General features: G+C 41.0%; 17 non-coding genes across 17 annotated transcripts; all 17 read right to left on the bottom strand.

Moving 5' to 3' along the window:
- Window positions 1–256: 256 nt before the first annotated feature.
- Window positions 257–420, bottom strand: LOC149778060 (U1 spliceosomal RNA). The gene has a single exon (XR_016415924.1). It is a non-coding gene; the product is annotated as a U1 spliceosomal RNA (small nuclear RNA).
- Window positions 421–1,877: 1,457 nt separating this feature from the next.
- Window positions 1,878–2,041, bottom strand: LOC149778059 (U1 spliceosomal RNA). Its single transcript, XR_016415945.1, has one exon. It is a non-coding gene; the product is annotated as a U1 spliceosomal RNA (small nuclear RNA).
- Window positions 2,042–3,544: 1,503 nt separating this feature from the next.
- On the bottom strand, window positions 3,545–3,708 carry LOC149778058 (U1 spliceosomal RNA). Its single transcript, XR_016415755.1, has one exon. It is a non-coding gene; the product is annotated as a U1 spliceosomal RNA (small nuclear RNA).
- A 1,459-nt stretch (window positions 3,709–5,167) lies between these two features.
- On the bottom strand, window positions 5,168–5,331 carry LOC149778057 (U1 spliceosomal RNA). Its single transcript, XR_016415943.1, has one exon. It is a non-coding gene; the product is annotated as a U1 spliceosomal RNA (small nuclear RNA).
- Window positions 5,332–6,792: 1,461 nt separating this feature from the next.
- LOC149778056 (U1 spliceosomal RNA) lies at window positions 6,793–6,956 on the bottom strand. The gene has a single exon (XR_016415942.1). It is a non-coding gene; the product is annotated as a U1 spliceosomal RNA (small nuclear RNA).
- A 1,459-nt stretch (window positions 6,957–8,415) lies between these two features.
- LOC149778055 (U1 spliceosomal RNA) lies at window positions 8,416–8,579 on the bottom strand. Its single transcript, XR_016415923.1, has one exon. It is a non-coding gene; the product is annotated as a U1 spliceosomal RNA (small nuclear RNA).
- Window positions 8,580–10,038: 1,459 nt separating this feature from the next.
- LOC149778054 (U1 spliceosomal RNA) lies at window positions 10,039–10,202 on the bottom strand. Its single transcript, XR_016415754.1, has one exon. It is a non-coding gene; the product is annotated as a U1 spliceosomal RNA (small nuclear RNA).
- A 1,491-nt stretch (window positions 10,203–11,693) lies between these two features.
- Window positions 11,694–11,857, bottom strand: LOC149778053 (U1 spliceosomal RNA). Its single transcript, XR_016415941.1, has one exon. It is a non-coding gene; the product is annotated as a U1 spliceosomal RNA (small nuclear RNA).
- A 1,461-nt stretch (window positions 11,858–13,318) lies between these two features.
- LOC149778052 (U1 spliceosomal RNA) lies at window positions 13,319–13,482 on the bottom strand. Its single transcript, XR_016415752.1, has one exon. It is a non-coding gene; the product is annotated as a U1 spliceosomal RNA (small nuclear RNA).
- A 1,457-nt stretch (window positions 13,483–14,939) lies between these two features.
- On the bottom strand, window positions 14,940–15,103 carry LOC149778051 (U1 spliceosomal RNA). The gene has a single exon (XR_016415751.1). It is a non-coding gene; the product is annotated as a U1 spliceosomal RNA (small nuclear RNA).
- A 1,483-nt stretch (window positions 15,104–16,586) lies between these two features.
- LOC149778050 (U1 spliceosomal RNA) lies at window positions 16,587–16,750 on the bottom strand. The gene has a single exon (XR_016415750.1). It is a non-coding gene; the product is annotated as a U1 spliceosomal RNA (small nuclear RNA).
- A 1,461-nt stretch (window positions 16,751–18,211) lies between these two features.
- LOC149778049 (U1 spliceosomal RNA) lies at window positions 18,212–18,375 on the bottom strand. Its single transcript, XR_016415749.1, has one exon. It is a non-coding gene; the product is annotated as a U1 spliceosomal RNA (small nuclear RNA).
- Window positions 18,376–19,837: 1,462 nt separating this feature from the next.
- LOC149778048 (U1 spliceosomal RNA) lies at window positions 19,838–20,001 on the bottom strand. The gene has a single exon (XR_016415748.1). It is a non-coding gene; the product is annotated as a U1 spliceosomal RNA (small nuclear RNA).
- A 1,511-nt stretch (window positions 20,002–21,512) lies between these two features.
- On the bottom strand, window positions 21,513–21,676 carry LOC149778047 (U1 spliceosomal RNA). The gene has a single exon (XR_016415940.1). It is a non-coding gene; the product is annotated as a U1 spliceosomal RNA (small nuclear RNA).
- A 1,459-nt stretch (window positions 21,677–23,135) lies between these two features.
- Window positions 23,136–23,299, bottom strand: LOC149778046 (U1 spliceosomal RNA). Its single transcript, XR_016415747.1, has one exon. It is a non-coding gene; the product is annotated as a U1 spliceosomal RNA (small nuclear RNA).
- Window positions 23,300–24,756: 1,457 nt separating this feature from the next.
- LOC149778045 (U1 spliceosomal RNA) lies at window positions 24,757–24,920 on the bottom strand. Its single transcript, XR_016415746.1, has one exon. It is a non-coding gene; the product is annotated as a U1 spliceosomal RNA (small nuclear RNA).
- Window positions 24,921–26,383: 1,463 nt separating this feature from the next.
- Window positions 26,384–26,547, bottom strand: LOC149778044 (U1 spliceosomal RNA). Its single transcript, XR_016415939.1, has one exon. It is a non-coding gene; the product is annotated as a U1 spliceosomal RNA (small nuclear RNA).
- Between the last annotated feature and the right edge of the window lie 304 nt (window positions 26,548–26,851).

The following is a 26,851-nucleotide window of genomic DNA, read 5'->3' as shown; positions in this document are numbered from 1 at the left end:
AACTCCCGACCCATGATAACATACTGGCAAGCTTTCTCTGATAACCACATGGGCCAAATCCGAAACTCAAACACACGCAGACAGGTGAGATGGCCGCGATCCGTAATGGTGGGCTATTTAGACCACCCGGGGTACCCACCCCTTGAAAGAGCAGTGTAAGAAATAATAACATTATCGATTGGCACGTGCTAATCAGAGACATCCAGACTAATTTTGTCATAAGCTTGAGATTATTGGTTATTTTTAATTGAATTATCAGGGGTTAGCGCGAACGCAGACCCCCACACTAATAAATAACGACCCCGAGTCACCCACATTTGGGGTGATCGCTGGTTTCAGCCCAACCGAAGTGCAATGGAAAGGCCTCATCCTGGGGAAACCGCCTAGCTGATCACGGTACTCCCTGGTCCAGGTAAGTATGATTTCTTGACGTTTACTGACGTTTATCAACTGACATTTGTGTCTGGAGTAGGAAGTGTGCCTCTAAGTAATGAAAATAAATTAAAACGATTCAGGGCCATGGTACTGCTGATGTCTTAGTATTCCGAATAACTTTATAGCTTATGTTTCAACATTACAAAAGTAACTGAAATGTCTTCAAATAGTCCTTTATTTGCAATTTCAGTTTCTTTTACGGTGGATATATGCTATATAGGTTTGCTCGGACGGCAGGGGATAGTTTCGTATATTGGCCCCTGGCAAATTTCTTAACTTGAGGCAACGGTGCGTATTTTTCAGCTATTATGGTTTTTTAATTAAATATATGGATACATTTTTCAATTCCGCGTTTCGGGCTTGTCTTGTTCTTGAAACTGATATCAGCCATTGACCTCGCATAGTTACTTCACAGCAAGTTGACAGTGAAATAGCAATAGTCGTCTAGCAAGAACTATGGTCAATCACATCCAGCTGTTTAGTACACAATGCTTTCCCGAACTGTTACGTAGGGAAAGGGATTGTGTTTGCACTGGCAAGATCGCTTGGTGTCATAAATGAAAAATGCAGGTATAAATTTGAGGTTGCAGTGCATCAACCTCTTTTGCTATGAACCACTGCAAATCGACTTGTCAGGTCAAAGGAATACTACTATTTGTTTCCTCTGTTTTATTAAATTTGAAATCTTTGTGCCACTGATTGGCCAGCTACGCTTCGCCGTACTCCGAGTCTAGAAGCTTTGGATTGTTGAAAGTGCTGCTGATACAGAAGTAACTGGTGATGCAGATGATCTCTACAATGAGACTTATGATGAAGCTGTCACTGCTTTTGATAAGGACAACAAGCTTGCTGTATTAACGAAGTTGTTCCTGTTATTTGAAGATATTGTTTCTCTCTCTCTCTCTCTCTCTCTCTCTACTGCAGAGAAGTTCTGTGAAAATAAAACTTGATTTTCGTCGAATCCAGTAAGCATGTTTCCATTTATTTCTCTTTCTTTCTTTCTTTCTCTCACAAATATGCTGGATCGCTGTTACTCAAAGATATTTCACACGTTCGTTGTGAGATGGCTCTTTGAAAGTTGTTTGTTGTAGGGTTTAATGCCATTTTTCAGCACAAGATAGGCTATGCATGGCAGGCAATATAAATGGTGGAGGAAGAACCCGGGAGAAGAAAAATGAACGGAAAAAACTCCCGACCCATGATAACATACTGGCAAGCTTTCTCTGATAACCACATGGGCCAAATCCGAAACTCAAACACACGCAGACAGGTGAGATGGCCGCGATCCGTAATGGTGGGCTATTTAGACCACCCGGGGTACCCACCCCTTGAAAGAGCAGTGTAAGAAATAATAACATTATCGATTGGCACGTGCTAATCAGAGACATCCAGACTAATTTTGTCATAAGCTTGAGATTATTGGTTATTTTTAATTGAATTATCAGGGGTTAGCGCGAACGCAGACCCCCACACTAATAAATAACGACCCCGAGTCACCCACATTTGGGGTGATCGCAGGTTTCAGCCCAACCGAAGTGCAATGGAAAGGCCTCATCCTGGGGAAACCGCCTAGCTGATGACGGTACTCCCTGGTCCAGGTAAGTATGATTTCTTGACGTTTACTGACGTTTATCAACTGACATTTGTGTCTGGAGTAGGAAGTGTGCCTCTAAGTAATGAAAATAAATTAAAACGATTCAGGGCCATGGTACTGCTGATGTCTTAGTATTCCGAATAACTTTATAGCTTATGTTTCAACATTACAAAAGTAACTGAAATGTCTTCAAATAGTCCTTTATTTGCAATTTCAGTTTCTTTTACGGTGGATATGTGCTATATAGGTTTGCTCGGACGGCAGGGGATAGTTTCGTATATTGGCCCCTGGCAAATTTCTTAACTTGAGGCAACGGTGCGTATTTTTCAGCTATTATGGTTTTTTAATTAAATATATGGATACATTTTTCAATTCCGCGTTTCGGGCTTGTCTTGTTCTTGAAACTGATATCAGCCATTGACCTCCCATAGTTACTTCACAGCAAATTGACAGTGAAATAGCAATAGTCGTCTAGCAAGAACTATGGTCAATCACATCCAGCTGTTTAGTACACAATGCTTTCCCGAACTGTTACGTAGGGAAAGGGATTGTGTTTGCACTGGCAAGATCGCTTGGTGTCATAAATGAAAAATGCAGGTATAAATTTGAGGTTGCAGTGCATCAACCTCTTTTGCTATGAACCACTGCAAATCGACTTGTCAGGTCAAAGGAATACTACTATTTGTTTCCTCTGTTTTATTAAATATGAAATCTTTGTTCCACTGATTGGCCAGCTACGCTTCGCCGTACTCCGAGTCTAGAAGCTTTGGATTGTTGAAAGTGCTGCTGATACAGAAGTAACTGGTGATGCAGATGATCTCTACAATGAGACTTATGATGAAGCTGTCACTGCTTTTGATAAGGACAACAAGCTTGCTGTATTAACGAAGTTGTTCCTGTTATTTGAAGATATTGTTTCTTTCTCTATCTCTCTCTCTCTCTCTCTCTCTCTCTCTCTCTCTCTCTCTCTCTTTCTCTCTCTCTCTCTCTACTGCAGAGAAGTTCTGTGAAAATAAAACTTGTTTTTCGTCGAATCCAGTAAGCATGTTTCCATTTATTTCTCTTTCTTTCTTTCTTTCTCTCACAAATATGCTGGATCGCTGTTACTCAAAGATATTTCACACGTTCGTTGTGAGATGGCTCTTTGAAAGTTGTTTGTTGTAGGGTTTAATACCATTTTTCAGCACAAGATAGGCTATGCATGGCAGGCAATATAAATGGTGGAGGAAGAACCCGGGAGAAGAAAACTGAACGGAAAGAACTCCCGACCCATGATAACATACTGGCAAGCTTTCTCTGATAACCACATGGGCCAAATCCGAAACTCAAACACACGCAGACAGGTGAGATGGCCGCGATCCGTAATGGTGGGCTATTTAGACCACCCGGGGTACCCACCCCTTGAAAGAGCAGTTTAAGAAATAATAACATTATCGATTGGCACGTGCTAATCAGAGACATCCAGACTAATTTTGTCATAAGCTTGAGATTATTGGTTATTTTTAATTGAATTATCAGGGGTTAGCGCGAACGCAGACCCCCACACTAATAAATAACGACCCCGAGTCACCCACATTTGGGGTGATCGCAGGTTTCAGCCCAACCGAAGTGCAATGGAAAGGCCTCATCCTGGGGAAACCGCCTAGCTGATCACGGTACTCCCTGGTCCAGGTAAGTATGATTTCTTGACGTTTACTGACGTTTATCAACTGACATTTGTGTCTGGAGTAGGAAGTGTGCCTCTAAGTAATGAAAATAAATTAAAACGATTCAGGGCCATGGTACTGCTGATGTCTTAGTATTCCGAATAACTTTATAGCTTATGTTTCAACATTACAAAAGTAACTGAAATGTCTTCAAATAGTCCTTTATTTGCAATTTCAGTTTCTTTTACGGTGGATATGTGCTATATAGGTTTGCTCGGACGGCAGGGGATAGTTTCGTATATTGGCCCCTGGCAAATTTCTTAACTTGAGGCAACGGTGCGTATTTTTCAGCTATTATGGTGTTTTAATTAAATATATGGATACATTTTTCAATTCCGCGTTTCGGGCTTGTCTTGTTCTTGAAACTGATATCAGCCATTGACCTCCCATAGTTACTTCACAGCAAATTGACAGTGAAATAGCAATAGTCGTCTAGCAAGAACTATGGTCAATCACATCCAGCTGTTTAGTACACAATGCTTTCCCGAACTGTTACGTAGGGAAAGGGATTGTGTTTGCACTGGCAAGATCGCTTGGTGTCATAAATGAAAAATGCAGGTATAAATTTGAGGTTGCAGTGCATCAACCTCTTTTGCTATGAACCACTGCAAATCGACTTGTCAGGTCAAAGGAATACTACTATTTGTTTCCTCTGTTTTATTAAATATGAAATCTTTGTTCCACTGATTGGCCAGCTACGCTTCGCCGTACTCCGAGTCTAGAAGCTTTGGATTGTTGAAAGTGCTGCTGATACAGAAGTAACTGGTGATGCAGATGATCTCTACAATGAGACTTATGATGAAGCTGTCACTGCTTTTGATAAGGACAACAAGCTTGCTGTATTAACGAAGTTGTTCCTGTTATTTGAAGATATTGTTTCTCTCTCTCTCTCTCTCTCTCTCTCTCTACTGCAGAGAAGTTCTGTGAAAATAAAACTTGATTTTCGTCGAATCCAGTAAGCATGTTTCCATTTATTTCTCTTTCTTTCTTTCTTTCTCTCACAAATATGCTGGATCGCTGTTACTCAAAGATATTTCACACGTTCGTTGTGAGATGGCTCTTTGAAAGTTGTTTGTTGTAGGGTTTAATGCCATTTTTCAGCACAAGATAGGCTATGCATGGCAGGCAATATAAATGGTGGAGGAAGAACCCGGGAGAAGAAAACTGAACGGAAAGAACTCCCGACCCATGATAACATACTGGCAAGCTTTCTCTGATAACCACATGGGCCAAATCCGAAACTCAAACACACGCAGACAGGTGAGATGGCCGCGATCCGTAATGGTGGGCTATTTAGACCACCCGGGGTACCCACCCCTTGAAAGAGCAGTGTAAGAAATAATAACATTATCGATTGGCACGTGCTAATCAGAGACATCCAGACTAATTTTGTCATAAGCTTGAGATTATTGGTTATTTTTAATTGAATTATCAGGGGTTAGCGCGAACGCAGACCCCCACACTAATAAATAACGACCCCGAGTCACCCACATTTGGGGTGATCGCAGGTTTCAGCCCAACCGAAGTGCAATGGAAAGGCCTCATCCTGGGGAAACCGCCTAGCTGATGACGGTACTCCCTGGTCCAGGTAAGTATGATTTCTTGACGTTTACTGACGTTTATCAACTGACATTTGTGTCTGGAGTAGGAAGTGTGCCTCTAAGTAATGAAAATAAATTAAAACGATTCAGGGCCATGGTACTGCTGATGTCTTAGTATTCCGAATAACTTTATAGCTTATGTTTCAACATTACAAAAGTAACTGAAATGTCTTCAAATAGTCCTTTATTTGCAATTTCAGTTTCTTTTACGGTGGATATGTGCTATATAGGTTTGCTCGGACGGCAGGGGATAGTTTCGTATATTGGCCCCTGGCAAATTTCTTAACTTGAGGCAACGGTGCGTATTTTTCAGCTATTATGGTTTTTTAATTAAATATATGGATACATTTTTCAATTCCGCGTTTCGGGCTTGTCTTGTTCTTGAAACTGATATCAGCCATTGACCTCCCATAGTTACTTCACAGCAAATTGACAGTGAAATAGCAATAGTCGTCTAGCAAGAACTATGGTCAATCACATCCAGCTGTTTAGTACACAATGCTTTCCCGAACTGTTACGTAGGGAAAGGGATTGTGTTTGCACTGGCAAGATCGCTTGGTGTCATAAATGAAAAATGCAGGTATAAATTTGAGGTTGCAGTGCATCAACCTCTTTTGCTATGAACCACTGCAAATCGACTTGTCAGGTCAAAGGAATACTACTATTTGTTTCCTCTGTTTTATTAAATATGAAATCTTTGTTCCACTGATTGGCCAGCTACGCTTCGCCGTACTCCGAGTCTAGAAGCTTTGGATTGTTGAAAGTGCTGCTGATACAGAAGTAACTGGTGATGCAGATGATCTCTACAATGAGACTTATGATGAAGCTGTCACTGCTTTTGATAAGGACAACAAGCTTGCTGTATTAACGAAGTTGTTCCTGTTATTTGAAGATATTGTTTCTCTCTCTCTCTCTCTCTCTCTCTCTCTCTACTGCAGAGAAGTTCTGTGAAAATAAAACTTGATTTTCGTCGAATCCAGTAAGCATGTTTCCATTTATTTCTCTTTCTTTCTTTCTTTCTCTCACAAATATGCTGGATCGCTGTTACTCAAAGATATTTCACACGTTCGTTGTGAGATGGCTCTTTGAAAGTTGTTTGTTGTAGGGTTTAATGCCATTTTTCAGCACAAGATAGGCTATGCATGGCAGGCAATATAAATGGTGGAGGAAGAACCCGGGAGAAGAAAACTGAACGGAAAGAACTCCCGACCCATGATAACATACTGGCAAGCTTTCTCTGATAACCACATGGGCCAAATCCGAAACTCAAACACACGCAGACAGGTGAGATGGCCGCGATCCGTAATGGTGGGCTATTTAGACCACCCGGGGTACCCACCCCTTGAAAGAGCAGTGTAAGAAATAATAACATTATCGATTGGCACGTGCTAATCAGAGACATCCAGACTAATTTTGTCATAAGCTTGAGATTATTGGTTATTTTTAATTGAATTATCAGGGGTTAGCGCGAACGCAGACCCCCACACTAATAAATAACGACCCCGAGTCACCCACATTTGGGGTGATCGCAGGTTTCAGCCCAACCGAAGTGCAATGGAAAGGCCTCATCCTGGGGAAACCGCCTAGCTGATGACGGTACTCCCTGGTCCAGGTAAGTATGATTTCTTGACGTTTACTGACGTTTATCAACTGACATTTGTGTCTGGAGTAGGAAGTGTGCCTCTAAGTAATGAAAATAAATTAAAACGATTCAGGGCCATGGTACTGCTGATGTCTTAGTATTCCGAATAACTTTATAGCTTATGTTTCAACATTACAAAAGTAACTGAAATGTCTTCAAATAGTCCTTTATTTGCAATTTCAGTTTCTTTTACGGTGGATATGTGCTATATAGGTTTGCTCGGACGGCAGGGGATAGTTTCGTATATTGGCCCCTGGCAAATTTCTTAACTTGAGGCAACGGTGCGTATTTTTCAGCTATTATGGTTTTTTAATTAAATATATGGATACATTTTTCAATTCCGCGTTTCGGGCTTGTCTTGTTCTTGAAACTGATATCAGCCATTGACCTCCCATAGTTACTTCACAGCAAATTGACAGTGAAATAGCAATAGTCGTCTAGCAAGAACTATGGTCAATCACATCCAGCTGTTTAGTACACAATGCTTTCCCGAACTGTTACGTAGGGAAAGGGATTGTGTTTGCACTGGCAAGATCGCTTGGTGTCATAAATGAAAAATGCAGGTATAAATTTGAGGTTGCAGTGCATCAACCTCTTTTGCTATGAACCACTGCAAATCGACTTGTCAGGTCAAAGGAATACTACTATTTGTTTCCTCTGTTTTATTAAATATGAAATCTTTGTTCCACTGATTGGCCAGCTACGCTTCGCCGTACTCCGAGTCTAGAAGCTTTGGATTGTTGAAAGTGCTGCTGATACAGAAGTAACTGGTGATGCAGATGATCTCTACAATGAGACTTATGATGAAGCTGTCACTGCTTTTGATAAGGACAACAAGCTTGCTGTATTAACGAAGTTGTTCCTGTTATTTGAAGATATTGTTTCTCTCTCTCTCTCTCTCTCTCTCTCTCTACTGCAGAGAAGTTCTGTGAAAATAAAACTTGTTTTTCGTCGAATCCAGTAAGCATGTTTCCATTTATTTCTCTTTCTTTCTTTCTTTCTCTCATAAATATGCTGGATCGCTGTTACTCAAAGATATTTCACACGTTCGTTGTGAGATGGCTCTTTGAAAGTTGTTTGTTGTAGGGTTTAATGCCATTTTTCAGCACAAGATAGGCTATGCATGGCAGGCAATATAAATGGTGGAGGAAGAACCCGGGAGAAGAAAACTGAACGGAAAGAACTCCCGACCCATGATAACATACTGGCAAGCTTTCTCTGATAACCACATGGGCCAAATCCGAAACTCAAACACACGCAGACAGGTGAGATGGCCGCGATCCGTAATGGTGGGCTATTTAGACCACCCGGGGTACCCACCCCTTGAAAGAGCAGTGTAAGAAATAATAACATTATCGATTGGCACGTGCTAATCAGAGACATCCAGACTAATTTTGTCATAAGCTTGAGATTATTGGTTATTTTTAATTGAATTATCAGGGGTTAGCGCGAACGCAGACCCCCACACTAATAAATAACGACCCCGAGTCACCCACATTTGGGGTGATCGCTGGTTTCAGCCCAACCGAAGTGCAATGGAAAGGCCTCATCCTGGGGAAACCGCCTAGCTGATCACGGTACTCCCTGGTCCAGGTAAGTATGATTTCTTGACGTTTACTGACGTTTATCAACTGACATTTGTGTCTGGAGTAGGAAGTGTGCCTCTAAGTAATGAAAATAAATTAAAACGATTCAGGGCCATGGTACTGCTGATGTCTTAGTATTCCGAATAACTTTATAGCTTATGTTTCAACATTACAAAAGTAACTGAAATGTCTTCAAATAGTCCTTTATTTGCAATTTCAGTTTCTTTTACGGTGGATATATGCTATATAGGTTTGCTCGGACGGCAGGGGATAGTTTCGTATATTGGCCCCTGGCAAATTTCTTAACTTGAGGCAACGGTGCGTATTTTTCAGCTATTATGGTTTTTTAATTAAATATATGGATACATTTTTCAATTCCGCGTTTCGGGCTTGTCTTGTTCTTGAAACTGATATCAGCCATTGACCTCCCATAGTTACTTCACAGCAAATTGACAGTGAAATAGCAATAGTCGTCTAGCAAGAACTATGGTCAATCACATCCAGCTGTTTAGTACACAATGCTTTCCCGAACTGTTACGTAGGGAAAGGGATTGTGTTTGCACTGGCAAGATCGCTTGGTGTCATAAATGAAAAATGCAGGTATAAATTTGAGGTTGCAGTGCATCAACCTCTTTTGCTATGAACCACTGCAAATCGACTTGTCAGGTCAAAGGAATACTACTATTTGTTTCCTCTGTTTTATTAAATTTGAAATCTTTGTGCCACTGATTGGCCAGCTACGCTTCGCCGTACTCCGAGTCTAGAAGCTTTGGATTGTTGAAAGTGCTGCTGATACAGAAGTAACTGGTGATGCAGATGATCTCTACAATGAGACTTATGATGAAGCTGTCACTGCTTTTGATAAGGACAACAAGCTTGCTGTATTAACGAAGTTGTTCCTGTTATTTGAAGATATTGTTTCTCTCTCTCTCTCTCTCTCTCTCTCTCTACTGCAGAGAAGTTCTGTGAAAATAAAACTTGATTTTCGTCGAATCCAGTAAGCATGTTTCCATTTATTTCTCTTTCTTTCTTTCTTTCTCTCACAAATATGCTGGATCGCTGTTACTCAAAGATATTTCACACGTTCGTTGTGAGATGGCTCTTTGAAAGTTGTTTGTTGTAGGGTTTAATGCCATTTTTCAGCACAAGATAGGCTATGCATGGCAGGCAATATAAATGGTGGAGGAAGAACCCGGGAGAAGAAAAATGAACGGAAAGAACTCCCGACCCATGATAACATACTGGCAAGCTTTCTCTGATAACCACATGGGCCAAATCCGAAACTCAAACACACGCAGACAGGTGAGATGGCCGCGATCCGTAATGGTGGGCTATTTAGACCACCCGGGGTACCCACCCCTTGAAAGAGCAGTGTAAGAAATAATAACATTATCGATTGGCACGTGCTAATCAGAGACATCCAGACTAATTTTGTCATAAGCTTGAGATTATTGGTTATTTTTAATTGAATTATCAGGGGTTAGCGCGAACGCAGACCCCCACACTAATAAATAACGACCCCGAGTCACCCACATTTGGGGTGATCGCAGGTTTCAGCCCAACCGAAGTGCAATGGAAAGGCCTCATCCTGGGGAAACCGCCTAGCTGATCACGGTACTCCCTGGTCCAGGTAAGTATGATTTCTTGACGTTTACTGACGTTTATCAACTGACATTTGTGTCTGGAGTAGGAAGTGTGCCTCTAAGTAATGAAAATAAATTAAAACGATTCAGGGCCATGGTACTGCTGATGTCTTAGTATTCCGAATAACTTTATAGCTTATGTTTCAACATTACAAAAGTAACTGAAATGTCTTCAAATAGTCCTTTATTTGCAATTTCAGTTTCTTTTACGGTGGATATGTGCTATATAGGTTTGCTCGGACGGCAGGGGATAGTTTCGTATATTGGCCCCTGGCAAATTTCTTAACTTGAGGCAACGGTGCGTATTTTTCAGCTATTATGGTTTTTTAATTAAATATATGGATACATTTTTCAATTCCGCGTTTCGGGCTTGTCTTGTTCTTGAAACTGATATCAGCCATTGACCTCCCATAGTTACTTCACAGCAAATTGACAGTGAAATAGCAATAGTCGTCTAGCAAGAACTATGGTCAATCACATCCAGCTGTTTAGTACACAATGCTTTCCCGAACTGTTACGTAGGGAAAGGGATTGTGTTTGCACTGGCAAGATCGCTTGGTGTCATAAATGAAAAATGCAGGTATAAATTTGAGGTTGCAGTGCATCAACCTCTTTTGCTATGAACCACTGCAAATCGACTTGTCAGGTCAAAGGAATACTACTATTTGTTTCCTCTGTTTTATTAAATATGAAATCTTTGTTCCACTGATTGGAAAGCTACGCTTCGCCGTACTCCGAGTCTAGAAGCTTTGGATTGTTGAAAGTGCTGCTGATACAGAAGTAACTGGTGATGCAGATGATCTCTACAATGAGACTTATGATGAAGCTGTCACTGCTTTTGATAAGGACAACAAGCTTGCTGTATTAACGAAGTTGTTCCTGTTATTTGAAGATATTGTTTCTTTCTCTCTCTCTCTCTCTCTCTCTCTCTCTCTCTCTCTCTTTCTCTCTCTCTCTCTCTACTGCAGAGAAGTTCTGTGAAAATAAAACTTGTTTTTCGTCGAATCCAGTAAGCATGTTTCCATTTATTTCTCTTTCTTTCTTTCTTTCTCTCACAAATATGCTGGATCGCTGTTACTCAAAGATATTTCACACGTTCGTTGTGAGATGGCTCTTTGAAAGTTGTTTGTTGTAGGGTTTAATACCATTTTTCAGCACAAGATAGGCTATGCATGGCAGGCAATATAAATGGTGGAGGAAGAACCCGGGAGAAGAAAACTGAACGGAAAGAACTCCCGACCCATGATAACATACTGGCAAGCTTTCTCTGATAACCACATGGGCCAAATCCGAAACTCAAACACACGCAGACAGGTGAGATGGCCGCGATCCGTAATGGTGGGCTATTTAGACCACCCGGGGTACCCACCCCTTGAAAGAGCAGTTTAAGAAATAATAACATTATCGATTGGCACGTGCTAATCAGAGACATCCAGACTAATTTTGTCATAAGCTTGAGATTATTGGTTATTTTTAATTGAATTATCAGGGGTTAGCGCGAACGCAGACCCCCACACTAATAAATAACGACCCCGAGTCACCCACATTTGGGGTGATCGCAGGTTTCAGCCCAACCGAAGTGCAATGGAAAGGCCTCATCCTGGGGAAACCGCCTAGCTGATGACGGTACTCCCTGGTCCAGGTAAGTATGATTTCTTGACGTTTACTGACGTTTATCAACTGACATTTGTGTCTGGAGTAGGAAGTGTGCCTCTAAGTAATGAAAATAAATTAAAACGATTCAGGGCCATGGTACTGCTGATGTCTTAGTATTCCGAATAACTTTATAGCTTATGTTTCAACATTACAAAAGTAACTGAAATGTCTTCAAATAGTCCTTTATTTGCAATTTCAGTTTCTTTTACGGTGGATATGTGCTATATAGGTTTGCTCGGACGGCAGGGGATAGTTTCGTATATTGGCCCCTGGCAAATTTCTTAACTTGAGGCAACGGTGCGTATTTTTCAGCTATTATGGTTTTTTAATTAAATATATGGATACATTTTTCAATTCCGCGTTTCGGGCTTGTCTTGTTCTTGAAACTGATATCAGCCATTGACCTCCCATAGTTACTTCACAGCAAATTGACAGTGAAATAGCAATAGTCGTCTAGCAAGAACTATGGTCAATCACATCCAGCTGTTTAGTACACAATGCTTTCCCGAACTGTTACGTAGGGAAAGGGATTGTGTTTGCACTGGCAAGATCGCTTGGTGTCATAAATGAAAAATGCAGGTATAAATTTGAGGTTGCAGTGCATCAACCTCTTTTGCTATGAACCACTGCAAATCGACTTGTCAGGTCAAAGGAATACTACTATTTGTTTCCTCTGTTTTATTAAATATGAAATCTTTGTTCCACTGATTGGCCAGCTACGCTTCGCCGTACTCCGAGTCTAGAAGCTTTGGATTGTTGAAAGTGCTGCTGATACAGAAGTAACTGGTGATGCAGATGATCTCTACAATGAGACTTATGATGAAGCTGTCACTGCTTTTGATAAGGACAACAAGCTTGCTGTATTAACGAAGTTGTTCCTGTTATTTGAAGATATTGTTTCTCTCTCTCTCTCTCTCTCTCTCTCTCTCTACTGCAGAGAAGTTCTGTGAAAATAAAACTTGATTTTCGTCGAATCCAGTAAGCATGTTTCCATTTATTTCTCTTTCTTTCTTTCTTTCTCTCACAAATATGCTGGATCGCTGTTACTCAAAGATATTTCACACGTTCGTTGTGAGATGGCTCTTTGAAAGTTGTTTGTTGTAGGGTTTAATGCCATTTTTCAGCACAAGATAGGCTATGCATGGCAGGCAATATAAATGGTGGAGGAAGAACCCGGGAGAAGAAAAATGAACGGAAAGAACTCCCGACCCATGATAACATACTGGCAAGCTTTCTCTGATAACCACATGGGCCAAATCCGAAACTCAAACACACGCAGACAGGTGAGATGGCCGCGATCCGTAATGGTGGGCTATTTAGACCACCCGGGGTACCCACCCCTTGAAAGAGCAGTGTAAGAAATAATAACATTATCGATTGGCACGTGCTAATCAGAGACATCCAGACTAATTTTGTCATAAGCTTGAGATTATTGGTTATTTTTAATTGAATTATCAGGGGTTAGCGCGAACGCAGACCCCCACACTAATAAATAACGACCCCGAGTCACCCACATTTGGGGTGATCGCAGGTTTCAGCCCAACCGAAGTGCAATGGAAAGGCCTCATCCTGGGGAAACCGCCTAGCTGATCACGGTACTCCCTGGTCCAGGTAAGTATGATTTCTTGACGTTTACTGACGTTTATCAACTGACATTTGTGTCTGGAGTAGGAAGTGTGCCTCTAAGTAATGAAAATAAATTAAAACGATTCAGGGCCATGGTACTGCTGATGTCTTAGTATTCCGAATAACTTTATAGCTTATGTTTCAACATTACAAAAGTAACTGAAATGTCTTCAAATAGTCCTTTATTTGCAATTTCAGTTTCTTTTACGGTGGATATATGCTATATAGGTTTGCTCGGACGGCAAGGGATAGTTTCGTATATTGGCCCCTGGCAAATTTCTTAACTTGAGGCAACGGTGCGTATTTTTCAGCTATTATGGTTTTTTAATTAAATATATGGATACATTTTTCAATTCCGCGTTTCGGGCTTGTCTTGTTCTTGAAACTGATATCAGCCATTGACCTCCCATAGTTACTTCACAGCAAATTGACAGTGAAATAGCAATAGTCGTCTAGCAAGAACTATGGTCAATCACATCCAGCTGTTTAGTACACAATGCTTTCCCGAACTGTTACGTAGGGAAAGGGATTGTGTTTGCACTGGCAAGATCGCTTGGTGTCATAAATGAAAAATGCAGGTATAAATTTGAGGTTGCAGTGCATCAACCTCTTTTGCTATGAACCACTGCAAATCGACTTGTCAGGTCAAAGGAATACTACTATTTGTTTCCTCTGTTTTATTAAATTTGAAATCTTTGTGCCACTGATTGGCCAGCTACGCTTCGCCGTACTCCGAGTCTAGAAGCTTTGGATTGTTGAAAGTGCTGCTGATACAGAAGTAACTGGTGATGCAGATGATCTCTACAATGCGACTTATGATGAAGCTGTCACTGCTTTTGATAAGGACAACAAGCTTGCTGTATTAACGAAGTTGTTCCTGTTATTTGAAGATATTGTTTCTCTCTCTCTCTCTCTCTCTCTCTCTACTGCAAAGAAGTTCTGTGAAAATAAAACTTGATTTTCGTCGAATCCAGTAAGCATGTTTCCATTTATTTCTCTTTCTTTCTTTCTTTCTCTCACAAATATGCTGGATCGCTGTTACTCAAAGATATTTCACACGTTCGTTGTGAGATGGCTCTTTGAAAGTTGTTTGTTGTAGGGTTTAATGCCATTTTTCAGCACAAGATAGGCTATGCATGGCAGGCAATATAAATGGTGGAGGAAGAACCCGGGAGAAGAAAAATGAACGGAAAGAACTCCCGACCCATGATAACATACTGGCAAGCTTTCTCTGATAACCACATGGGCCAAATCCGAAACTCAAACACACGCAGACAGGTGAGATGGCCGCGATCCGTAATGGTGGGCTATTTAGACCACCCGGGGTACCCACCCTTTGAAAGAGCAGTGTAAGAAATAATAACATTATCGATTGGCACGTGCTAATCAGAGACATCCAGACTAATTTTGTCATAAGCTTGAGATTATTGGTTATTTTTAATTGAATTATCAGGGGTTAGCGCGAACGCAGACCCCCACACTAATAAATAACGACCCCGAGTCACCCACATTTGGGGTGATCGCAGGTTTCAGCCCAACCGAAGTGCAATGGAAAGGCCTCATCCTGGGGAAACCGCCTAGCTGATCACGGTACTCCCTGGTCCAGGTAAGTATGATTTCTTGACGTTTACTGACGTTTATCAACTGACATTTGTGTCTGGAGTAGGAAGTGTGCCTCTAAGTAATGAAAATAAATTAAAACGATTCAGGGCCATGGTACTGCTGATGTCTTAGTGTTCCGAATAACTTTATAGCTTATGTTTCAACATTACAAAAGTAACTGAAATGTCTTCAAATAGTCCTTTATTTGCAATTTCAGTTTCTTTTACGGTGGATATGTGCTATATAGGTTTGCTCGGACGGCAGGGGATAGTTTCGTATATTGGCCCCTGGCAAATTTCTTAACTTGAGGCAACGGTGCGTATTTTTCAGCTATTATGGTTTTTTAATTAAATATATGGATACATTTTTCAATTCCGCGTTTCGGGCTTGTCTTGTTCTTGAAACTGATATCAGCCATTGACCTCCCATAGTTACTTCACAGCAAATTGACAGTGAAATAGCAATAGTCGTCTAGCAAGAACTATGGTCAATCACATCCAGCTGTTTAGTACACAATGCTTTCCCGAACTGTTACGTAGGGAAAGGGATTGTGTTTGCACTGGCAAGATCGCTTGGTGTCATAAATGAAAAATGCAGGTATAAATTTGAGGTTGCAGTGCATCAACCTCTTTTGCTATGAACCACTGCAAATCGACTTGTCAGGTCAAAGGAATACTACTATTTGTTTCCTCTGTTTTATTAAATATGAAATCTTTGTTCCACTGATTGGCCAGCTACGCTTCGCCGTACTCCGAGTCTAGAAGCTTTGGATTGTTGAAAGTGCTGCTGATACAGAAGTAACTGGTGATGCAGATGATCTCTACAATGAGACTTATGATGAAGCTGTCACTGCTTTTGATAAGGACAACAAGCTTGCTGTATTAACGAAGTTGTTCCTGTTATTTGAAGATATTGTTTCTCTCTCTCTCTCTCTCTCTCTCTCTCTCTCTCTTTCTCTCTCTCTCTCTCTACTGCAGAGAAGTTCTGTGAAAATAAAACTTGTTTTTCGTCGAATCCAGTAAGCATGTTTCCATTTATTTCTCTTTCTTTCTTTCTTTCTCTCACAAATATGCTGGATCGCTGTTACTCAAAGATATTTCACACGTTCGTTGTGAGATGGCTCTTTGAAAGTTGTTTGTTGTAGGGTTTAATACCATTTTTCAGCACAAGATAGGCTATGCATGGCAGGCAATATAAATGGTGGAGGAAGAACCCGGGAGAAGAAAACTGAACGGAAAGAACTCCCGACCCATGATAACATACTGGCAAGCTTTCTCTGATAACCACATGGGCCAAATCCGAAACTCAAACACACGCAGATAGGTGAGATGGCCGCGATCCGTAATGGTGGGCTATTTAGACCACCCGGGGTACCCACCCCTTGAAAGAGCAGTGTAAGAAATAATAACATTATCGATTGGCACGTGCTAATCAGAGACATCCAGACTAATTTTGTCATAAGCTTGAGATTATTGGTTATTTTTAATTGAATTATCAGGGGTTAGCGCGAACGCAGACCCCCACACTAATAAATAACGACCCCGAGTCACCCACATTTGGGGTGATCGCAGGTTTCAGCCCAACCGAAGTGCAATGGAAAGGCCTCATCCTGGGGAAACCGCCTAGCTGATCACGGTACTCCCTGGTCCAGGTAAGTATGATTTCTTGACGTTTACTGACGTTTATCAACTGACATTTGTGTCTGGAGTAGGAAGTGTGCCTCTAAGTAATGAAAATAAATTAAAACGATTCAGGGCCATGGTACTGCTGATGTCTTAGTATTCCGAATAACTTTATAGCTTATGTTTCAACATTACAAAAGTAACTGAAATGTCTTCAAATAGTCCTTTATTTGCAATTTCAGTTTCTTTTACGGTGGATATATGCTATATAGGTTTGCTCGGACGGCAGGGGATAGTTTCGTATATTGGCCCCTGGCAAATTTCTTAACTTGAGGCAACGGTGCGTATTTTTCAGCTATTATGGTTTTTTAATTAAATATATGGATACATTTTTCAATTCCGCGTTTCGGGCTTGTCTTGTTCTTGAAACTGATATCAGCCATTGACCTCCCATAGTTACTTCACAGCAAATTGACAGTGAAATAGCAATAGTCGTCTAGCAAGAACTATGGTCAATCACATCCAGCTGTTTAGTACACAATGCTTTCCCGAACTGTTACGTAGGGAAAGGGATTGTGTTTGCACTGGCAAGATCGCTTGGTGTCATAAATGAAAAATGCAGGTATAAATTTGAGGTTGCAGTGCATCAACCTCTTTTGCTATGAACCACTGCAAATCGACTTGTCAGGTCAAAGGAATACTACTATTTGTTTCCTCTGTTTTATTAAATTTGAAATCTTTGTGCCACTGATTGGCCAGCTACGCTTCGCCGTACTCCGAGTCTAGAAGCTTTGGATTGTTGAAAGTGCTGCTGATACAGAAGTAACTGGTGATGCAGATGATCTCTACAATGAGACTTATGATGAAGCTGTCACTGCTTTTGATAAGGACAACAAGCTTGCTGTATTAACGAAGTTGTTCCTGTTATTTGAAGATATTGTTTCTCTCTCTCTCTCTCTCTCTCTCTCTCTCTACTGCACAGAAGTTCTGTGAAAATAAAACTTGATTTTCGTCGAATCCAGTAAGCATGTTTCCATTTATTTCTCTTTCTTTCTTTCTTTCTCTCACAAATATGCTGGATCGCTGTTACTCAAAGATATTTCACACGTTCGTTGTGAGATGGCTCTTTGAAAGGTGTTTGTTGTAGGGTTTAATGCCATTTTTCAGCACAAGATAGGCTATGCATGGCAGGCAATATAAATGGTGGAGGAAGAACCCGGGAGAAGAAAAATGAACGGAAAGAACTCCCGACCCATGATAACATACTGGCAAGCTTTCTCTGATAACCACATGGGCCAAATCCGAAACTCAAACACACGCAGACAGGTGAGATGGCCGCGATCCGTAATGGTGGGCTATTTAGACCACCCGGGGTACCCACCCCTTGAAAGAGCAGTGTAAGAAATAATAACATTATCGATTGGCACGTGCTAATCAGAGACATCCAGACTAATTTTGTCATAAGCTTGAGATTATTGGTTATTTTTAATTGAATTATCAGGGGTTAGCGCGAACGCAGACCCCCACACTAATAAATAACGACCCCGAGTCACCCACATTTGGGGTGATCGCAGGTTTCAGCCCAACCGAAGTGCAATGGAAAGGCCTCATCCTGGGGAAACCGCCTAGCTGATCACGGTACTCCCTGGTCCAGGTAAGTATGATTTCTTGACGTTTACTGACGTTTATCAACTGACATTTGTGTCTGGAGTAGGAAGTGTGCCTCTAAGTAATGAAAATAAATTAAAACGATTCAGGGCCATGGTACTGCTGATGTCTTAGTATTCCGAATAACTTTATAGCTTATGTTTCAACATTACAAAAGTAACTGAAATGTCTTCAAATAGTCCTTTATTTGCAATTTCAGTTTCTTTTACGGTGGATATATGCTATATAGGTTTGCTCGGACGGCAGGGGATAGTTTCGTATATTGGCCCCTGGCAAATTTCTTAACTTGAGGCAACGGTGCGTATTTTTCAGCTATTATGGTTTTTTAATTAAATATATGGATACATTTTTCAATTCCGCGTTTCGGGCTTGTCTTGTTCTTGAAACTGATATCAGCCATTGACCTCCCATAGTTACTTCACAGAAAGTCGACAGTGAAATAGCAATAGTCGTCTAGCAAGAACTATGGTCAATCACATCCAGCTGTTTAGTACACAATGCTTTCCCGAACTGTTACGTAGGGAAAGGGATTGTGTTTGCACTGGCAAGATCGCTTGGTGTCATAAATGAAAAAATGCAGGTATAAATTTGTGGTTGCAGTGCATCAACCTCTTTTGCTATGAACCACTGCAAATCGACTTGTCAGGTCAAAGGAATACTACTATTTGTTTCCTCTGTTTTATTAAATTTGAAATCTTTGTGCCACTGATTGGCCAGCTACGCTTCGCCGTACTCCGAGTCTAGAAGCTTTGGATTGTTGAAAGTGCTGCTGATACAGAAGTAACTGGTGATGCAGATGATCTCTACAATGAGACTTATGATGAAGCTGTCACTGCTTTTGATAAGGACAACAAGCTTGCTGTATTAACGAAGTTGTTCCTGTTATTTGAAGATATTGTTTCTCTCTCTCTCTCTCTCTCTCTCTCTCTCTACTGCAGAGAAGTTCTGTGAAAATAAAACTTGATTTTCGTCGAATCCAGTAAGCATGTTTCCATTTATTTCTCTTTCTTTCTTTCTTTCTCTCACAAATATGCTGGATCGCTGTTACTCAAAGATATTTCACACGTTCGTTGTGAGATGGCTCTTTGAAAGTTGTTTGTTGTAGGGTTTAATGCCATTTTTCAGCACAAGATAGGCTATGCATGGCAGGCAATATAAATGGTGGAGGAAGAACCCGGGAGAAGAAAACTGAACGGAAAGAACTCCCGACCCATGATAACATACTGGCAAGCTTTCTCTGATAACCACATGGGCCAAATCCGAAACTCAAACACACGCAGAGAGGTGAGATGGCCGCGATCCGTAATGGTGGGCTATTTAGACCACCCGGGGTACCCACCCCTTGAAAGAGCAGTGTAAGAAATAATAACATTATCGATTGGCACGTGCTAATCAGAGACATCCAGACTAATTTTGTCATAAGCTTGAGATTATTGGTTATTTTTAATTGAATTATCAGGGGTTAGCGCGAACGCAGACCCCCACACTAATAAATAACGACCCCGAGTCACCCACATTTGGGGTGATCGCAGGTTTCAGCCCAACCGAAGTGCAATGGAAAGGCCTCATCCTGGGGAAACCGCCTAGCTGATCACGGTACTCCCTGGTCCAGGTAAGTATGATTTCTTGACGTTTACTGACGTTTATCAACTGACATTTGTGTCTGGAGTAGGAAGTGTGCCTCTAAGTAATGAAAATAAATTAAAACGATTCAGGGCCATGGTACTGCTGATGTCTTAGTATTCCGAATAACTTTATAGCTTATGTTTCAACATTACAAAAGTAACTGAAATGTCTTCAAATAGTCCTTTATTTGCAATTTCAGTTTCTTTTACGGTGGATATGTGCTATATAGGTTTGCTCGGACGGCAGGGGATAGTTTCGTATATTGGCCCCTGGCAAATTTCTTAACTTGAGGCAACGGTGCGTATTTTTCAGCTATTATGGTTTTTTAATTAAATATATGGATACATTTTTCAATTCCGCGTTTCGGGCTTGTCTTGTTCTTGAAACTGATATCAGCCATTGACCTCCCATAGTTACTTCACAGCAAATTGACAGTGAAATAGCAATAGTCGTCTAGCAAGAACTATGGTCAATCACATCCAGCTGTTTAGTACACAATGCTTTCCCGAACTGTTACGTAGGGAAAGGGATTGTGTTTGCACTGGCAAGATCGCTTGGTGTCATAAATGAAAAATGCAGGTATAAATTTGAGGTTGCAGTGCATCAACCTCTTTTGCTATGAACCACTGCAAATCGACTTGTCAGGTCAAAGGAATACTACTATTTGTTTCCTCTGTTTTATTAAATATGAAATCTTTGTTCCACTGATTGGAAAGCTACGCTTCGCCGTACTCCGAGTCTAGAAGCTTTGGATTGTTGAAAGTGCTGCTGATACAGAAGTAACTGGTGATGCAGATGATCTCTACAATGAGAGTTATGATGAAGCTGTCACTGCTTTTGATAAGGACAACAAGCTTGCTGTATTAACGAAGTTGTTCCTGTTATTTGAAGATATTGTTTCTTTCTCTCTCTCTCTCTCTCTCTCTCTCTCTCTCTCTCTCTCTCTCTCTCTCTCTCTCTCTTTCTCTCTCTCTCTCTCTACTGCAGAGAAGTTCTGTGAAAATAAAACTTGTTTTTCGTCGAATCCAGTAAGCATGTTTCCATTTATTTCTCTTTCTTTCTTTCTTTCTCTCACAAATATGCTGGATCGCTGTTACTCAAAGATATTTCACACGTTCGTTGTGAGATGGCTCTTTGAAAGTTGTTTGTTGTAGGGTTTAATACCATTTTTCAGCACAAGATAGGCTATGCATGGCAGGCAATATAAATGGTGGAGGAAGAACCCGGGAGAAGAAAACTGAACGGAAAGAACTCCCGACCCATGATAACATACTGGCAAGCTTTCTCTGATAACCACATGGGCCAAATCCGAAACTCAAACACACGCAGACAGGTGAGATGGCCGCGATCCGTAATGGTGGGCTATTTAGACCACCCGGGGTACCCACCCCTTGAAAGAGCAGTTTAAGAAACAATAACATTATCGATTGGCACGTGCTAATCAGAGACATCCAGACTAATTTTGTCATAAGCTTGAGATTATTGGTTATTTTTAATTGAATTATCAGGGGTTAGCGCGAACGCAGACCCCCACACTAATAAATAACGACCCCGAGTCACCCACATTTGGGGTGATCGCAGGTTTCAGCCCAACCGAAGTGCAATGGAAAGGCCTCATCCTGGGGAAACCGCCTAGCTGATGACGGTACTCCCTGGTCCAGGTAAGTATGATTTCTTGACGTTTACTGACGTTTATCAACTGACATTTGTGTCTGGAGTAGGAAGTGTGCCTCTAAGTAATGAAAATAAATTAAAACGATTCAGGGCCATGGTACTGCTGATGTCTTAGTATTCCGAATAACTTTATAGCTTATGTTTCAACATTACAAAAGTAACTGAAATGTCTTCAAATAGTCCTTTATTTGCAATTTCAGTTTCTTTTACGGTGGATATGTGCTATATAGGTTTGCTCGGACGGCAGGGGATAGTTTCGTATATTGGCCCCTGGCAAATTTCTTAACTTGAGGCAACGGTGCGTATTTTTCAGCTATTATGGTTTTTTAATTAAATATATGGATACATTTTTCAATTCCGCGTTTCGGGCTTGTCTTGTTCTTGAAACTGATATCAGCCATTGACCTCCCATAGTTACTTCACAGCAAATTGACAGTGAAATAGCAATAGTCGTCTAGCAAGAACTATGGTCAATCACATCCAGCTGTTTAGTACACAATGCTTTCCCGAACTGTTACGTAGGGAAAGGGATTGTGTTTGCACTGGCAAGATCGCTTGGTGTCATAAATGAAAAATGCAGGTATAAATTTGAGGTTGCAGTGCATCAACCTCTTTTGCTATGAACCACTGCAAATCGACTTGTCAGGTCAAAGGAATACTACTATTTGTTTCCTCTGTTTTATTAAATATGAAATCTTTGTTCCACTGATTGGCCAGCTACGCTTCGCCGTACTCCGAGTCTAGAAGCTTTGGATTGTTGAAAGTGCTGCTGATACAGAAGTAACTGGTGATGCAGATGATCTCTACAATGAGACTTATGATGAAGCTGTCACTGCTTTTGATAAGGACAACAAGCTTGCTGTATTAACGAAGTTGTTCCTGTTATTTGAAGATATTGTTTCTCTCTCTCTCTCTCTCTCTCTCTCTCTACTGCAGAGAAGTTCTGTGAAAATAAAACTTGATTTTCGTCGAATCCAGTAAGCATGTTTCCATTTATTTCTCTTTCTTTCTTTCTTTCTCTCACAAATATGCTGGATCGCTGTTACTCAAAGATATTTCACACGTTCGTTGTGAGATGGCTCTTTGAAAGTTGTTTGTTGTAGGGTTTAATGCCATTTTTCAGCACAAGATAGGCTATGCATGGCAGGCAATATAAATGGTGGAGGAAGAACCCGGGAGAAGAAAAATGAACGGAAAGAACTCCCGACCCATGATAACATACTGGCAAGCTTTCTCTGATAACCACATGGGCCAAATCCGAAACTCAAACACACGCAGACAGGTGAGATGGCCGCGATCCGTAATGGTGGGCTATTTAGACCACCCGGGGTACCCACCCCTTGAAAGAGCAGTGTAAGAAATAATAACATTATCGATTGGCACGTGCTAATCAGAGACATCCAGACTAATTTTGTCATAAGCTTGAGATTATTGGTTATTTTTAATTGAATTATCAGGGGTTAGCGCGAACGCAGACCCCCACACTAATAAATAACGACCCCGAGTCACCCACATTTGGGGTGATCGCAGGTTTCAGCCCAACCGAAGTGCAATGGAAAGGCCTCATCCTGGGGAAACCGCCTAGCTGATCACGGTACTCCCTGGTCCAGGTAAGTATGATTTCTTGACGTTTACTGACGTTTATCAACTGACATTTGTGTCTGGAGTAGGAAGTGTGCCTCTAAGTAATGAAAATAAATTAAAACGATTCAGGGCCATGGTACTGCTGATGTCTTAGTATTCCGAATAACTTTATAGCTTATGTTTCAACATTACAAAAGTAACTGAAATGTCTTCAAATAGTCCTTTATTTGCAATTTCAGTTTCTTTTACGGTGGATATATGCTATATAGGTTTGCTCGGACGGCAAGGGATAGTTTCGTATATTGGCCCCTGGCAAATTTCTTAACTTGAGGCAACGGTGCGTATTTTTCAGCTATTATGGTTTTTTAATTAAATATATGGATACATTTTTCAATTCCGCGTTTCGGGCTTGTCTTGTTCTTGAAACTGATATCAGCCATTGACCTCCCATAGTTACTTCACAGCAAATTGACAGTGAAATAGCAATAGTCGTCTAGCAAGAACTATGGTCAATCACATCCAGCTGTTTAGTACACAATGCTTTCCCGAACTGTTACGTAGGGAAAGGGATTGTGTTTGCACTGGCAAGATCGCTTGGTGTCATAAATGAAAAATGCAGGTATAAATTTGAGGTTGCAGTGCATCAACCTCTTTTGCTATGAACCACTGCAAATCGACTTGTCAGGTCAAAGGAATACTACTATTTGTTTCCTCTGTTTTATTAAATTTGAAATCTTTGTGCCACTGATTGGCCAGCTACGCTTCGCCGTACTCCGAGTCTAGAAGCTTTGGATTGTTGAAAGTGCTGCTGATACAGAAGTAACTGGTGATGCAGATGATCTCTACAATGAGACTTATGATGAAGCTGTCACTGCTTTTGATAAGGACAACAAGCTTGCTGTATTAACGAAGTTGTTCCTGTTATTTGAAGATATTGTTTCTCTCTCTCTCTCTCTCTCTCTCTCTACTGCAAAGAAGTTCTGTGAAAATAAAACTTGATTTTCGTCGAATCCAGTAAGCATGTTTCCATTTATTTCTCTTTCTTTCTTTCTTTCTCTCACAAATATGCTGGATCGCTGTTACTCAAAGATATTTCACACGTTCGTTGTGAGATGGCTCTTTGAAAGTTGTTTGTTGTAGGGTTTAATACCATTTTTCAGCACAAGATAGGCTATGCATGGCAGGCAATATAAATGGTGGAGGAAGAACCCGGGAGAAGAAAACTGAACGGAAAGAACTCCCGACCCATGATAACATACTGGCAAGCTTTCTCTGATAACCACATGGGCCAAATCCGAAACTCAAACACACGCAGACAGGTGAGATGGCCGCGATCCGTAATGGTGGGCTATTTAGACCACCCGGGGTACCCACCCCTTGAAAGAGCAGTGTAAGAAATAATAACATTATCGATTGGCACGTGCTAATCAGAGACATCCAGACTAATTTTGTCATAAGCTTGAGATTATTGGTTATTTTTAATTGAATTATCAGGGGTTAGCGCGAACGCAGACCCCCACACTAATAAATAACGACCCCGAGTCACCCACATTTGGGGTGATCGCAGGTTTCAGCCCAACCGAAGTGCAATGGAAAGGCCTCATCCTGGGGAAACCGCCTAGCTGATCACGGTACTCCCTGGTCCAGGTAAGTATGATTTCTTGACGTTTACTGACGTTTATCAACTGACATTTGTGTCTGGAGTAGGAAGTGTGCCTCTAAGTAATGAAAATAAATTAAAACGATTCAGGGCCATGGTACTGCTGATGTCTTAGTATTCCGAATAACTTTATAGCTTATGTTTCAACATTACAAAAGTAACTGAAATGTCTTCAAATAGTCCTTTATTTGCAATTTCAGTTTCTTTTACGGTGGATATATGCTATATAGGTTTGCTCGGACGGCAGGGGATAGTTTCGTATATTGGCCCCTGGCAAATTTCTTAACTTGAGGCAACGGTGCGTATTTTTCAGCTATTATGGTTTTTTAATTAAATATATGGATACATTTTTCAATTCCGCGTTTCGGGCTTGTCTTGTTCTTGAAACTGATATCAGCCATTGACCTCCCATAGTTACTTCACAGCAAATTGACAGTGAAATAGCAATAGTCGTCTAGCAAGAACTATGGTCAATCACATCCAGCTGTTTAGTACACAATGCTTTCCCGAACTGTTACGTAGGGAAAGGGATTGTGTTTGCACTGGCAAGATCGCTTGGTGTCATAAATGAAAAATGCAGGTATAAATTTGAGGTTGCAGTGCATCAACCTCTTTTGCTATGAACCACTGCAAATCGACTTGTCAGGTCAAAGGAATACTACTATTTGTTTCCTCTGTTTTATTAAATTTGAAATCTTTGTGCCACTGATTGGCCAGCTACGCTTCGCCGTACTCCGAGTCTAGAAGCTTTGGATTGTTGAAAGTGCTGCTGATACAGAAGTAACTGGTGATGCAGATGATCTCTACAATGAGACTTATGATGAAGCTGTCACTGCTTTTGATAAGGACAACAAGCTTGCTGTATTAACGAAGTTGTTCCTGTTATTTGAAGATATTGTTTCTCTCTCTCTCTCTCTCTCTCTCTCTCTCTCTACTGCACAGAAGTTCTGTGAAAATAAAACTTGATTTTCGTCGAATCCAGTAAGCATGTTTCCATTTATTTCTCTTTCTTTCTTTCTTTCTCTCACAAATATGCTGGATCGCTGTTACTCAAAGATATTTCACACGTTCGTTGTGAGATGGCTCTTTGAAAGGTGTTTGTTGTAGGGTTTAATGCCATTTTTCAGCACAAGATAGGCTATGCATGGCAGGCAATATAAATGGTGGAGGAAGAACCCGGGAGAAGAAAACTGAACGGAAAGAACTCCCGACCCATGATAACATACTGGCAAGCTTTCTCTGATAACCACATGGGCCAAATCCGAAACTCAAACACACGCAGACAGGTGAGATGGCCGCGATCCGTAATGGTGGGCTATTTAGACCACCCGGGGTACCCACCCCTTGAAAGAGCAGTGTAAGAAATAATAACATTATCGATTGGCACGTGCTAATCAGAGACATCCAGACTAATTTTGTCATAAGCTTGAGATTATTGGTTATTTTTAATTGAATTATCAGGGGTTAGCGCGAACGCAGACCCCCACACTAATAAATAACGACCCCGAGTCACCCACATTTGGGGTGATCGCAGGTTTCAGCCCAACCGAAGTGCAATGGAAAGGCCTCATCCTGGGGAAACCGCCTAGCTGATGACGGTACTCCCTGGTCCAGGTAAGTATGATTTCTTGACGTTTACTGACGTTTATCAACTGACATTTGTGTCTGGAGTAGGAAGTGTGCCTCTAAGTAATGAAAATAAATTAAAACGATTCAGGGCCATGGTACTGCTGATGTCTTAGTATTCCGAATAACTTTATAGCTTATGTTTCAACATTACAAAAGTAACTGAAATGTCTTCAAATAGTCCTTTATTTGCAATTTCAGTTTCTTTTACGGTGGATATATGCTATATAGGTTTGCTCGGACGGCAGGGGATAGTTTCGTATATTGGCCCCTGGCAAATTTCTTAACTTGAGGCAACGG

The sequence above is a fragment of the Sinohyriopsis cumingii genome, chromosome 17, assembly GCF_028554795.1.
Source record: "Sinohyriopsis cumingii isolate HCF-2022 chromosome 17, ASM2855479v2, whole genome shotgun sequence".
Lineage (NCBI taxonomy): Eukaryota > Metazoa > Mollusca > Bivalvia > Unionida > Unionidae > Sinohyriopsis > Sinohyriopsis cumingii.
This window is presented reverse-complemented; position numbering and strand designations above follow the sequence as displayed.